Source organism: Protopterus annectens, chromosome 11.part0 (genome assembly GCF_019279795.1).
Source record: "Protopterus annectens isolate FY-2018-M chromosome 11.part0, PAN1.0, whole genome shotgun sequence".
NCBI classification, from domain to species: Eukaryota; Metazoa; Chordata; order Ceratodontiformes; family Protopteridae; genus Protopterus; species Protopterus annectens.
The window spans coordinates 658,514,248-658,527,465 of NC_056745.1; the positions used below are offsets into that span (position 1 = coordinate 658,514,248).

Below are 13,218 nucleotides of genomic sequence, written 5' to 3' on the forward strand. Positions count from 1 at the left end.
CCTTGAGACTAGGTAGAAGAGGAACTACAAAGTCTAGGGGATGAGTATGTTGAAGCCAAACTGACTTCAGGAACCACTGAAACTTCCGAATGTGAAATTTGGCCAGAGGGAGCATAGGGAAGATGGACGTCATGAAACCCAGAGCTCTCAGAAACTCCCTGGCTGTAATGGAAGATAGAGAAAGAAGGAAAGGAGGATCAGGGCCTTGGGAGGAAGAAGGGATGCCAACAAGGGCACATCTGTATCCTGCAACCTAGAAAAACATGGTCCTGAGAAGGCATCATGGAAGCATTTTTGAAATTTACTGTAAACCTTAGGCTCTGAAGAAGAGAAATGGCAAAGTGGAGATTTTGCAACAGGATCTCTCGAGAGGTTGCCTGAAACAGAAGGCTGTCCAAGTAGGAAAATACATGGATCCCTTGAATCTTGCAAAAAGCAATCACAGGAGCGAGGCATTTGGTGAATACCCTTGTGGCAGTAGAAAGCCAAAGGGCAAATCAGAGAACTGAAAATGCAAGAAAGCAACAAAGAAATGTAAAAGCCCCATGAAAAGGGAATGTATAGAGACACCATATAAGCCTAAAGAAGCAAAAGAGGGAACAAAGTCTGAAGGGACATTCGAAAAGTGGGCACCTTCAGAAAAGTGTTTAGATGAAAGATGTCTTAAATAGGTCTCCAAGTACCCTCCTTTTTGGGTACCAGAAACAACCTGGAGTAAACTCTCTCCCTTTAGGGACACAGGCATCTCTTGAATAGCACCCTGAGTCAAAAGGTCCGAAACACCTTTAGGAAAAAGGAGAGTTGTTCCTGACGGGGCTGATGAATACCCATAAAAGGGGGGAGAGATTTCCACACCATGAAATATCAATGGCGAATAATGGATAGAACCCAGGCATCCTGAGTAATCTGTAGCCAAACAGGAAGAGAGAGAGGGAGGTGAAGAGAAAGAAGAAAGTGGCTGGGAAGAATAGGATAGTCAGACAACACCTGGTTTATCTGGAAAGGAAGACTTCTGAGGCACTGAAGTCTGAGTAGTCTTAGCAGGTGGAGCCAGCTTGCCACTCTTTCTGCCCTTAGGAGGAAGGGGAGATTGCCTACGAACAAAGGCTGGCTTATTAGGGTAGTTTCTTTGAAATTTAGGAACAAGAGAAACAAACATATTTGAGTTCCTTTAAAGCCTTACCCTTACCCTGAACAGACTTAAACAAATCAGCAGCAGCCTCACCAAACAAGTACTTATTATCAAGCAGGGCATCCATCAACTTAACTTTGATATCATCAGACAATGGTTGAAGCCAAAGCTAAGAATACCTCCTCATCACTGACCCAAACGCAGCAGCCCTAGAAAAAGCATCTGCTGCATCAGAAATACACTTGATGGAATGACAAGCCACATGGGAAGAAGTCCCTAACAGGGAAAAGAGCAAAAGTTCTACCCTCAGAGTCTGAAAGATCAGAAATAACCTGACAAGGCTGGGAGAGGGCAACACATACTTAGACACACAGGTCTGCCGATTAACAGGCTTAAAAGCCAAGGTAGCTAAGGTGTAAATCATCTTACATAACCTGTCTATGGTTCTGCTGTCTTTATTAGAGGGCAGTAACTTGGGCAAAGGAAGCAATTGGGAGGGATTGTCAGAGTGTACAGACATCACTGAGGGTTCAGTATTAGGACACTTGTAAAAAAATTCACAGTCCTCAGGCACCATATAAAATCTGTCAGGTTTCTTGGGAGCAGGGGGCTGAGAATCTGGAGCTTTAGAGGCATTGGAAAATGAATCCAACAAAGCAGCCAAAACAGGAGGAACAGCAGAAGGTTTAGAAGACTCCATCTGCAGCAACTCATAGTACCTCTTTTGAATCGCCGCGACCTGAGCAAAATCCCATTTAAAGAACTCCATCATCCTGGAGGTTGTGTCCCCAAAAGAAATCTTTTCAAAGGGGGTATCACTACTGGTAGATTCCTCTTCCTCAGACCCATAGTCCAAAGGAGAATGAATTTGAGAAGAGTAAGCAAGGGATTCCTCATCTGAACCAACTCCTCTTCAGAGGCATCCTGTTTCCTGGGTCTTTTAAGGTAATAGAGAACCAAGGGGGAGCTGGAACAGAAACACCCTGAGGAGGTTTCAAGGCCATCAAAACACTAAACAAACTTTATGTAAAGGCCTGCCACTCACTCTGTGGATCCACAGGGGCATGCGAAACATGTTTAATTTTTTTTGTTTTTTCTTCAAGCAGATGTCTACCTTATAAAACTTGGAAGGCTCTGACCCAGGACAGCATTCAGTAACAGTAGTAGGGATTTCTCTGATTAAAATCTGACAAACACCTCTAGGACCCTTGGAAAAGATCAACCATGGTTTCCCCTGAACACCCACATCTGCAAAGCCTTCTCTGAAGTCCTTAAAACCAGATCCCCGCTGGCCTCCAACCTTGTCACTGCAGAGGAATCTGACGACAAACCCAGGTGAACCTCTGGACATTCACTCACCTTGGGAGAAACATCCGCAGAGACTGAACAGCGGAAGATTCCGGCCTAGGCTTCTTAGCCTTCTTCCCTGAAGACTGCCCCTCGGGTTAGGAAGTTCCCTTCATCATATCTTTCAAAAGAAACGTAATTCACTGATTCTCAAGATACAACGCCTAAGAAGAAAGTCTACTGCAAAAAGTTTTAGGTACAAAAGCCTGACAGATTGAACAGGATTTATGATCGTGTGAGGCACCAAGGCAAAACAGACACTGTTCATGGCAGTCTTTATGGGGAATCTCTCTCCCACACTGGCAATTACCTTTCTTGGATGACATGAAACTCCACAAGCAACAATAAGAAAAGACAAGTAAAAAGGAACCCAAATGGGGCACTTATGTGCAAAGGCACGATGAAACCAGCAGGGGAATGTAGGCATTCAGACTGACAATCAAGAGATGGTGTTCGGACTAACTAGGATTGTGCTGGTGTGGTTTGTTTTCATTTATATTAATGTATGATTGCTTAATATTGTAAGTGATGGTTTAATGTTTCTTGTTTAAAAAAAGGGGGCAAGAATTGAATAATTTATGTAATGTTGCTTAGGTTATACAATATATAGCAATACATGTGAAGCATAATGTTTGTTAATTTTAACTTAATACAGTTTGATTACTTTTATGTAAATGTAAATATGCGTATGTCACAAGTGTTAATTCAATAAATGTGTTAAAAACGAGAGAGCGAGAGAGAGATGGCATTCGGACTGGGGGCAAATAAGTTCTAAGGATGGCATGTCCAGATGTCACCGTTATGCCCTAGTCTACGTGAGAAGCATATGTGTGATGTATGGTGTATCATAAAGCAACCTAAGGCTTTGGTATACTGGCCGGATGTCAGGCTGCCCTAAGCAGGGGATCCCTAATGTAATGAATACTGCAACAGTGAAATGGATGGACATCAACTACATGTCTAGGCCCTGGGTTAGAATAAAAATAAGCTTCCCTATAACGCATGTCGACAAGTATCATGGGTTTGTGATCATATGAATCCTTCTCTTATAGACAGAATACCAAAGGGTGACACAAAATGATAAAGGCAAACATCTGGGGCCTTTTTACTGGATTGATCAATCAATTACTTTTCCAAAACATTAGCTTCTGTGACATGAAAAAGACAGATGGTTAACCCTGCATTATGCCAGTTCCTCATACTAATACATGGAAAAAGATCCATACATCAGGCAATTATTCTAAGGCTTCAAATTTTAAATGAAGAAAATAATTAAAATATAAATAAGCAGAACACAGAATAAACCTGACTTTGACTGAAAACCTAGATAGCAATAAACCTAAAGAAGTTATCTTAAACAAGGTCAAGATGCAAGACAGAAAGAAGTGTGCCTCTTAGGAGGGAGCTATTTGCTCCTGCAAAAACAAAGAAATTGCAGAATGTTGTGCTACTATGACATACATACAACAACTGAAGGTAAAAACAAACATCTAATCAGCACCACTGTGGGTTTCCACAGTGGTGTTAATTTATCATGAAATCTGAATACAGTAGAGAGTCGATACTGTTTGGATAATCAAACATACATTGAACCGTAAAAATCTTGTTTTTTTCTGTACGCAGGGAATACATTTTCCAATCATTCAGTAATTCCAGTGAACAATAAAGAATATTTTTCACAAGTGAGCAGGATACAAGCTCAAAAAACACACACAAGCGAATACTTTATAATGTTTCCTACCCGAAAACTTTGTAAGGCTGCATTTGTATAACTGACGTTTCAGATAATCGACATTTGGATAATCGACTCTCTACCATAAGATATGCCACATTGTTAGGAATTAAAGCAATCCACCAAATTCTTAAACACACAAGGAAGAAAACAGGCTCACATTTAAAACAAGACAGTCAAACCACTGAGCAAACATATATCAGTCATCAGCCATGACTGTTTCTGAACTAGTGATATATTCGTACATATAGGTATCTTGCAAGTGATTACTTAGCAATACAATAAAAAGCTTATGTGGTTAGAATGAAATGTCGCTGTGCAAAGAGACAGAATATATTTTTAGTTGCAGCCTCAACCTTTAAAACTTGTAAAGACATCTCCAGAATCTAAAAGTGTTAAGTTACTAGTCAGTACATGTTCCCTATGCCTGCTCAATATCAATACCTCTAAACACATCAGTTTATTTTTGATTTATTTGACATCTGTTTAGCAGGAAAGTCCACCTGGACAACAGCCCATTTTCAAAAGAGGTCTGGGGAGAAGAACTCCACAGACAAAAGCAAAATTACATATACATAGCAAAACAAAACTTAATAGATACAAAGCAAAATAACATATATACAAAAAATTACAAAACTAGTTACAACACCAATGAGATACCTCATGGGCATCATTAAATTAACAATAATTGATAGAGAACATTTTTATAAATGCAATTGTTAATGCAATCTTACAATGGTATGCACCTGAAAAAACATGATGAACAAGGATATGACAGGAGAGATTCTTTACAGAGGGAGAGAAAAAAGGTGATAAGTAGAAGATAAATGTAGAGAAAAAAAGGAAGAGATGAAATGAGGTAGAAGACAAATTGCTATAGAGTAATAGACAGACAAAGAGTAAGGAATAAGAATAAACAGTTTATGGGTTAGGTAGAGAGAGGAAATATTAGGGTAGTTGGTGGAGGGGGAGGGAGAGGTAATATAGTAGCAGGATAAAAATAATAAGAAAGAAGCAGTGTAAGTTAGCCAGGGGTAGAGCAAGGACAGACTCAATTGTTAAATAAGTGGCTCTTGAGTGTTTTTTGAAGTGTGCAGGGTTAACTGTAGTTCGGATAGTTTGAGGGATTGTGTTCCAGATTTTGGCTATATGGTACGGGTAAAGAGAGTCCCCAGCATTATTATTGGATTTGGATATTTGTAGTAAAGATTTACTAGAGGAACGTAGCACTCAATTATTTCAACAAGGTTGCGGTAGATTTTGGAGGGCATTTTTTTTCAGGTTGGTGTATCAGTCTGTGGGCCATGGTGAGCTATGTATAAGATAAGTGATGGTGTAATTCTAACCAGTTGAGTTGTTGCAGAACCAAGCAGTGGTGGGTACTGTATGGGGAATTTGTAGAAAATTTAGCTATTTTGTTGTAGCAGGCTTCTAGTTTTCCCCCCCCGAGTTCTGTTTTCTTTAGATTGCTAAGAATGGGTGAGTCAGATAAGAAATTAGAGAGTAGGTGGGTTCTGGCCATTGCCTGTTTTACAGTGTTGGTTAGAAATGGTTTGCTTCTGTATAGCATTCCTAGTTTTATATGTACTTTCTTTATAGTTTGAGATATATGGACGTCAAATTTCATATTGTTGTCAATTACAACACCTAGGAGTTTTGTTTGGGATACTGTAGTTATAATGGTATTATTAGAGGAAGTGATAGGAAATGAAGGTGGGGGGTCTATGGCTTTAGTGGGTTGAAAGAGCATAAGTTTGGTTTTGTCTGGGTTAAGAATAAGCTGTGAGTTAGAGTGCCAGGACTCCACAGCAGAGAAGGACTATTGTGTTAGATCATTAAGTTGTTGTTGGGCAGGAGCTGTGTTGATAAGAGCAGAATCATCAGCATACTGGATGAGATAGGCAGGATGGGTGGAAGTATGAAGTTTATTAGCAAAAATACTGAAGAGAAGCAGTCCTAGAAATGAACCCTGGGGAACCCCCATATTAACAGGCAACAGAGGAGAGAGGTCTTGTTGCCATTAAACAGCGTATTGTCAACCATTTAGATAGCTTTGGTACCATGCAAGAGAAGAGAGGCTGAGTTTTAGGTCAGATGGTACATTTAGTAGTTTCTGGTGGGAGACAGTGTCAAAAGCTTTACACAGGTCTAGGAATGTGGAAAATACTATTTTACCTTCATTCCTATATTGATTGATGGCATTAGTAACACTTAGAAGGGCAGCAGTGGTGCTATGGATGGGACAGTATCCATGCTGTGTGTCGGACAGTAGATTGTTAGATAATAGATAGTTCAAGAGTTGGGTGCGTATGCATTTTTCTATTTTGACTAAGGGAGATAATATTGCAATATGTCTATAATTAGAGAGTTCAGCTGAGTAACCCCCTTTGTGTAGTGGGATGATGCATGAACATTTCCATAAGTGGAATATGGTGTTCTGAAACAGAGTGGTTAATGAGAATAGAAATAGTACAGGAGATAGCATCAACTGCTAGTTTAAGATATTCTGTTGGTAGTTTGTCGGCTGCTATGGTTGTAGGTTTCAGTTTGCTGAGCAATTTTTTATGGTATTAGTTTGAATAGGGTTAAAGGAGAAGGTACTGTTAGCTGCACTGGGTGCTAAAGGGATGATTAGTGAAGTAGAGCTGCTGTCTTTTGAAAATGATAGTACGGATTCAGTAAATGTTGCAGTACTACCTATATTATTTGTAGTTGATGGGGTTGGTGCTGCTGGTTGACCAGGTTTGGAAGAGTTTTTTTAATTGCTGACCAGAATTTTTGTGGGTTGTTCTGATATTTTTGTTGGATGTCACTGTAGTTGGCTTTTTGTCTTGTTTAATATGCTTTTTGGCTATGTTTCCAAGTTGTTGTTAAGATTCATGGTTGATTTGAGATTTGTTTACATGCCACTGAGCCCAGGCTTTATCTCTGAGTTTAAGTAGTAGTCTACTTCCCTTAGTTAGCCACGGGGCATAATATGACTTTGTTCTTATTTTTCTACATGATGCTAGTTTGTTTAGCATTCTGAGAAAAGTGCAGTTGAAATAGTCTACTGCATCATCTAGGGTAAAGTCATACTTGGAGTCCAGTTAGAGTTGCCGGGTGGAGATGAAGGTTTGAGCATTAAAGGTTTTTTTCTTGTTACGGACCTGTCAGAACTATGTAACTGTACTAAAAGGCAGACTGATGTGACAAGAAAGTCTACTACAATAATTACAGAATCGGTGTTAAAACCCTAAAAATTCTTATCATCGATTAGTAACAGACTCCACCCTAGAACAACCATCACTCCTAATCCTGCCCCAAATAACATTCCCACCAAAATAGCCACTAAATTTGACACATATTTTACAGAAAACATTAAAGCCCTTACTTGATTTTCCTTCTAACAATTCTGACATGCCCTCTTCTCAGACATTATCCTAAAACCCATCCCAACCTCCTACATTAAATCCCTACTTCTTTTCTCCTTCAGCAGATAACGTCTCAGCAGAGTACCTCAAGCTGTCTGCCGTTCCAAAGCTTTTCCTGTGTTGGTTCTAATTAACTGATCTATCAAGGAATCATACATTCCATTTCTATGGATAAATGTCTTCATCATAAAGGGGGAACCTTATCTGATATAACCAGTTTCAGTCCTATTGCCATATGATTCTCCTTTGTCAAAAGTTCTAGAGAAGTACATTTACAAGCAACTTTATTAACATATCCTTCAGGAAAAGCTCCTGACCCCCATACAGCATGGTTTTAGTTCCACCCATAGCACTACCATGGCTTTATTAACCTTCACAGATATTATTTACAAAGCCAAAGATAAAGGCAAACTCATATCCTCTATATTCTTTGATTTCTCAAAAGCTTTTGATCAAGTCTCTCAACAAAAACTTCTCTGCAAGTTGTCTTTCTCGGGCTATCACAACTCACACTGTGGTTTAACTACTACTTAACGGATAGCTACCAGTCTGTTAAATGGCTCTCCACCCTTTCTCCCTTCCTTCCTTTTTTTGTTGATGCTGGCATGCCACACAGCTCCATTCTCTGACCTCTACTCTTCAATATATTCACAATCAATCAACATAAATCATCTCAGAAAGCTTCCCTCATATAACACACTGACAATTCTAACTAATATGCATTTTTAACAACAAAGACAAAAAGATGTTTTTTTTGTTTTTTGTTACAAAAACCTGAGTGCTGTAGCACTCCACATGTGTTATAAATTGTAACTAGTAAGCAGTTTGCGACAGTTTAAAATAAAAAAAAAATCTTTTTCAGTGGAGGAAGGAGGGACAGGGGCAGGGTATGTTGACCTTTTTTTGACCCTCAGCTGAGGAGTGGCAGGCATATCTCTCTGCTGTTCAGACTTTTGCAGAATCTCCACATTTGTGCCTCATATTTTTGGTCTGTTCCTCATAACATTTATGGTTTTCTGGCAAATCACCAAGTACTGAAGTCACTAAATAATGATATACATATGTGTGACATACATATGTGTTTCAGACTCCAATCCTTCAGAAAATGCTTTATAACAGAAATCCTTTTGAATAACCTTCTGGGTTTATAAGAGCAATATTTAAAATATCTCCCTATTTTAGGCTTTGTCCAGATTTCTTGCCCTAAAAGGTTGAAAGGTATGGCTGGTTGGCTCCTGCATTCAGGAATACCAGTCAAAAGACTGTGGACATTTTTTTTTTGTTTTGCTCTTTCATTGAAGAGACAGGGCAGAAGGGAAGAAGTGTGTGTGTATATATCTGGCTACTTTTTTTTTTTTTTGGCAGGGTGCCAGTACAGACGGATTAGCCCCAGGTATTAAAAAAAACTATGCCTCTTCTCTATCTTATATGGAGCCTCTATCATGACCAGCCTACAAACCTCACTTAGTTCAAAACTTGAACAATGCTACAACAAATTCGCCAGATTCACTTGCAATAAACCTTGCCAGATCCACCATGGCTTAAGATTAAAAACACTTAACTTCCTCACCACCTATATAAAGTCAGCTCATTTTAACCCACCAAATCATCCATATGCCATGCACCTGTCCAGCAATTAGCCCCATACTCCAATACTATATTCCAAACCATCGCCCTTCAGTCAAACACTAGCCAACTGCTTACCATCTACAAACCACAAAGGACTGCTGGGATCAGTCTCTATTTCAATAGTGCAGCTAGAACTTGGAACAAAATTCTTATATCATCCAGGTCTATCACACACCTTCATCTTTTCAAACCATTAGTAAAAAACTTCCTCTCTACCACCTGGCCGTCTTTGGTCCTCATTTGTGACACAGCAATACTAACACTCTTCATCACCTTTCTTATACCTCCCTTTAAATAACTAAATCAGGTAACCCACTTATCCCCTTCTAATACTTCATTTTATTGCAGCACTTAAACTACTATACCTACTTCTAATTAGCATAACCAGATTACTATTCCATTGCCAGTTCTCTAATAACACTTAAACTTGCTTATCTCCTCTAATACTTCATTCTAACGTATTTAAATTACCCCTACCTATCTTATACATTTCTATATGCAAATTCTTGCTACAATGCTTATATATTAATGTAAATTTTATAATATTGACAATTATGCTGTGTATTTAGTGAAACTGCAATTTAAAATTAGTTACCGTAAATATTGATTGCAATGAATATAACACTTTGGAGCTTTTCTCCCTAGGCCTCTGCTGAAAAGGGGTACTGTGCCCAGTAGGACTTTCCCAGTAAATAAATGACCAATAATTTATTTACTTATTGGTCATTTATTTACTTTCCCAGTAAATAAATGACCAATAAGTAAATAAATTTGTGCAAAAAAATTTTTAATACAGGATGCTCACTTGCTGTCATCGGTCTACTATAAAATGCCTACCAAACAAAAATGATTTCATCATGCAAGATCCTCCAGGTCAATTACCTTGGCCTCAATTCTTTCCACTTATGATTCCTTATGAGTGACCGTCCCGTCTCCTTAGTATTTTTCAAACTGCCTTGAGCATTGTACATAGCATTAGAATGATGGGTATGAGCTTCCTTGAGATCTCTTACCTTAGCAGCAAAATTATCTATCAACTCTGTTAATTTGAATTCAAATTTCCCAACTTGACTATAACTGAGGCCAGTGTGACTGATTCTACCATATTTAAGTGCTAATTAACAGCAGGTATTTGAGGGTCAATTTCAGCTGCTAATATGAATAGAATATATGGCAGGGACAAGTAATGGAGCTGACAAGTTTCTCTTACTTATGTTGCCCTTCTCCCAGATCTAAGCAAAAATAACAATAAGCAGCTATAATTGTGACCTTTTCTAATTAAAGTAGACAAGTCACTTAGTGAGAATGCCTATTTTTAAATGTTGTCTGCACTGTAGTGAGTACACCTTTGAAAAGAGCTGTGACTTGGCAGCCATCTTGACTGGAAGTCTTGATGGAGCAGATCTTTCTTAAAACATAACACTCTTAGAATAACATACTCAAGAGACCAATAACAACATAAAACGTCATCACATTTATATGAACTTTGAACTGTACACATTAAAACCTCACTATCAAAAGTTTCAGGTGCATCATCAACATTAAATAGCTGAACATCTGGCCAGTTATACCAATTTTGGCTGTCATTTGCTCTATGGCCTCTATCATTTGTTTCCCAGAGCTAGTACTAAACACTGCAGTAATGTAATACAAGTCCTGCCCAAACTTCATCAGACTCAGCAAAAGAGATCACTTCACTCAGAGAGTGAACTCCAATCTTCATTTTTATACTGACTGTCAGGCTGTTCAAATTCCAAGTCATAATACGGAGACTATCCATTCCCTATACATCTGAATTGTCTTGCCTCCTGTTCCTTAATGTTTCTAGAGATCTGAACTAATCTGTAATTTCACTGGGAATCATCTCCACGTCTCACATATAATGCTACAGCTGCTTTACTACTTCCTTTAGAAGTGCCCAACCCTTGAAGTTTAATTGACTAGCCGAGTACTATAGTTCTTGTTCTACAGAACCTAATAACTATCCCCCTCTCTGATGCATGATTACCCAAAATTCAAGCCTCTGCTTCTGTAACTGGGCCAAATTGGGCCATTCATACACTACCTCCATTGCTTGTCGCGATTTCTTTAAATTCAAGCGCCATCAATAAATCCATTGTTAATGAGCATCATTTGTACCTTTCTTTGACCTAGATCCAAGAAGGCTTCCATCTCTCTTCCCTCTAGGAAATGTGGTTAATCAACCTGGTTTTCCTTCTGTGCATATTAAAATAAGCACTTACTCCACACAGTTAATGGCATCCCAGAACCACTATCACTCTCCAAATTTAAAACCAGACTCCCCTGTCTTTCCCAGTCCCACATACTCTAAGAAACATGTTCTTATTTGGCTCATTCTTTTCCTGTTGCTCAGATACTACGTATTGGCGTGACCATATTTTGGGAGCCCAATTCTTATCTGCTGTGTTTTATTTGTACAAAACGAAGAGACCCTTCTTTGTAAGCAACATGCTAATGGCTTATGTGCACCAAGGAGGGAAAGGCTTAGAGTTTAGAATGAACTTAGCTAACCAACAATGTTGATACAAGACTTAGACCTCCTCTCAAAAGCTAAGTAAGATATCAGTTATAACCCATATAAATGTATCTGATGATCAAGTTAAAAAACTATCATAACCCCTCTAACTTTAAACATTTCTAACACATAATGCACAGATTGTTTAAACCAGTTCAATTACTCTGCACAGACTGACATTTTATAGTTCTCTCTCTGCACTGCCCAGCTCGGACAGTGCTGGCAGCAGATCCTTCAGTGGAGCTAGCCTGGTTTTCCCGCAGAATTCTCTGATTTTTTTCTGCTTAACCCCCAATTTCCTTTTAAGTAAAGGGGACAGTTTTAATGGCATCCATTCAGAAAGCCATTTCTGATGAGTCGCCACATTTCTACTCACATTCTCACTCCTGCCAGTAATTTCCAATGTGTTCTCCTCAGTGCAAAGTCTCCTCAGTTCTGAGTAAGCCTATCCAGCACTTAAGTTTTGCAGCCATACAAATATATATATATATATATATATATATATATATATATATATATATATAAAAAATTTCCTCGAAAGACATCTCCATTGAATCCCTATTCATTGGCACGACTACATTGAACACTGCATTCAGCGAATAATCACGACATCAAAGTTTTTCTTTGGAAAAGTAACTAGGTAGCCAGCATTGTGAATTAGCCCTTTTCTCCACTGTAGTGTGATCTCAGAGTTGGTATATATAAGTAGAGGGTTGGGGGGGTGGAGAGGCTTCAAATTCCACAACAGCATCATCCCTCTATATGCAGCCCTAATTAGACAACTTACTGGGTACAATATCCTCTTTTGGATGTGCTTTCCTCGACATATTAAACAACTGGAAAGGCACCAGAAGTTCCTAACCAAGAACACTGTTGGTCAAGTCCCTGAACTATTAGGAGAGGCTCAAAGAGCTAGCCATTTATTCAGCTTCTTAAAAACTCTTGAAGGATGATCTATACCTTGCATTCCATTCCATTAGGGATGCTATCCACTTTAATCACTTGTATCTATATAACTCAAATATATCCACTAATACTAGAACTAGCAACTTAAATCTCCATTAGCATGTAAATAAAACATACTGAAGATGGAGAGAGAGAAATTTATTACCCCAAATTTACACAACCTCTGCAACAATACAGTTGAGAGGTATGCATCACCTTAAGCTTCAAATTTGTGGTTATAGGATATTCTTCTTCCAATAACATTAGCAATTCTATTTTATCTTTATAATGAAGTCACTCATGCTATTATACCCCAAAACAAGCAAAATAATGTCAGATACATTCATATGTATTTACTAATATATTAAACATTGAAACAAAATATTTGGTTTAAAATTTCATGCTTAAAAATGCATCTGCTGTTCAAATACATCTCTTCGTACTCAGTGAGTGCTAATTAAAACAATGTTTCTGTGAAACATCT

The 13,218-nt window shown here is 38.5% G+C and overlaps 1 protein-coding gene across 1 annotated transcript in view; it reads right to left on the reverse strand.

The window, feature by feature from the left end:
• Nucleotides 1-13,218, reverse strand: part of DNM1L (dynamin 1 like) — a 1,168,830-nt gene that overhangs the window by 261,561 nt on the left and 894,051 nt on the right. The gene's annotated exons all lie outside the window — the stretch shown is intronic.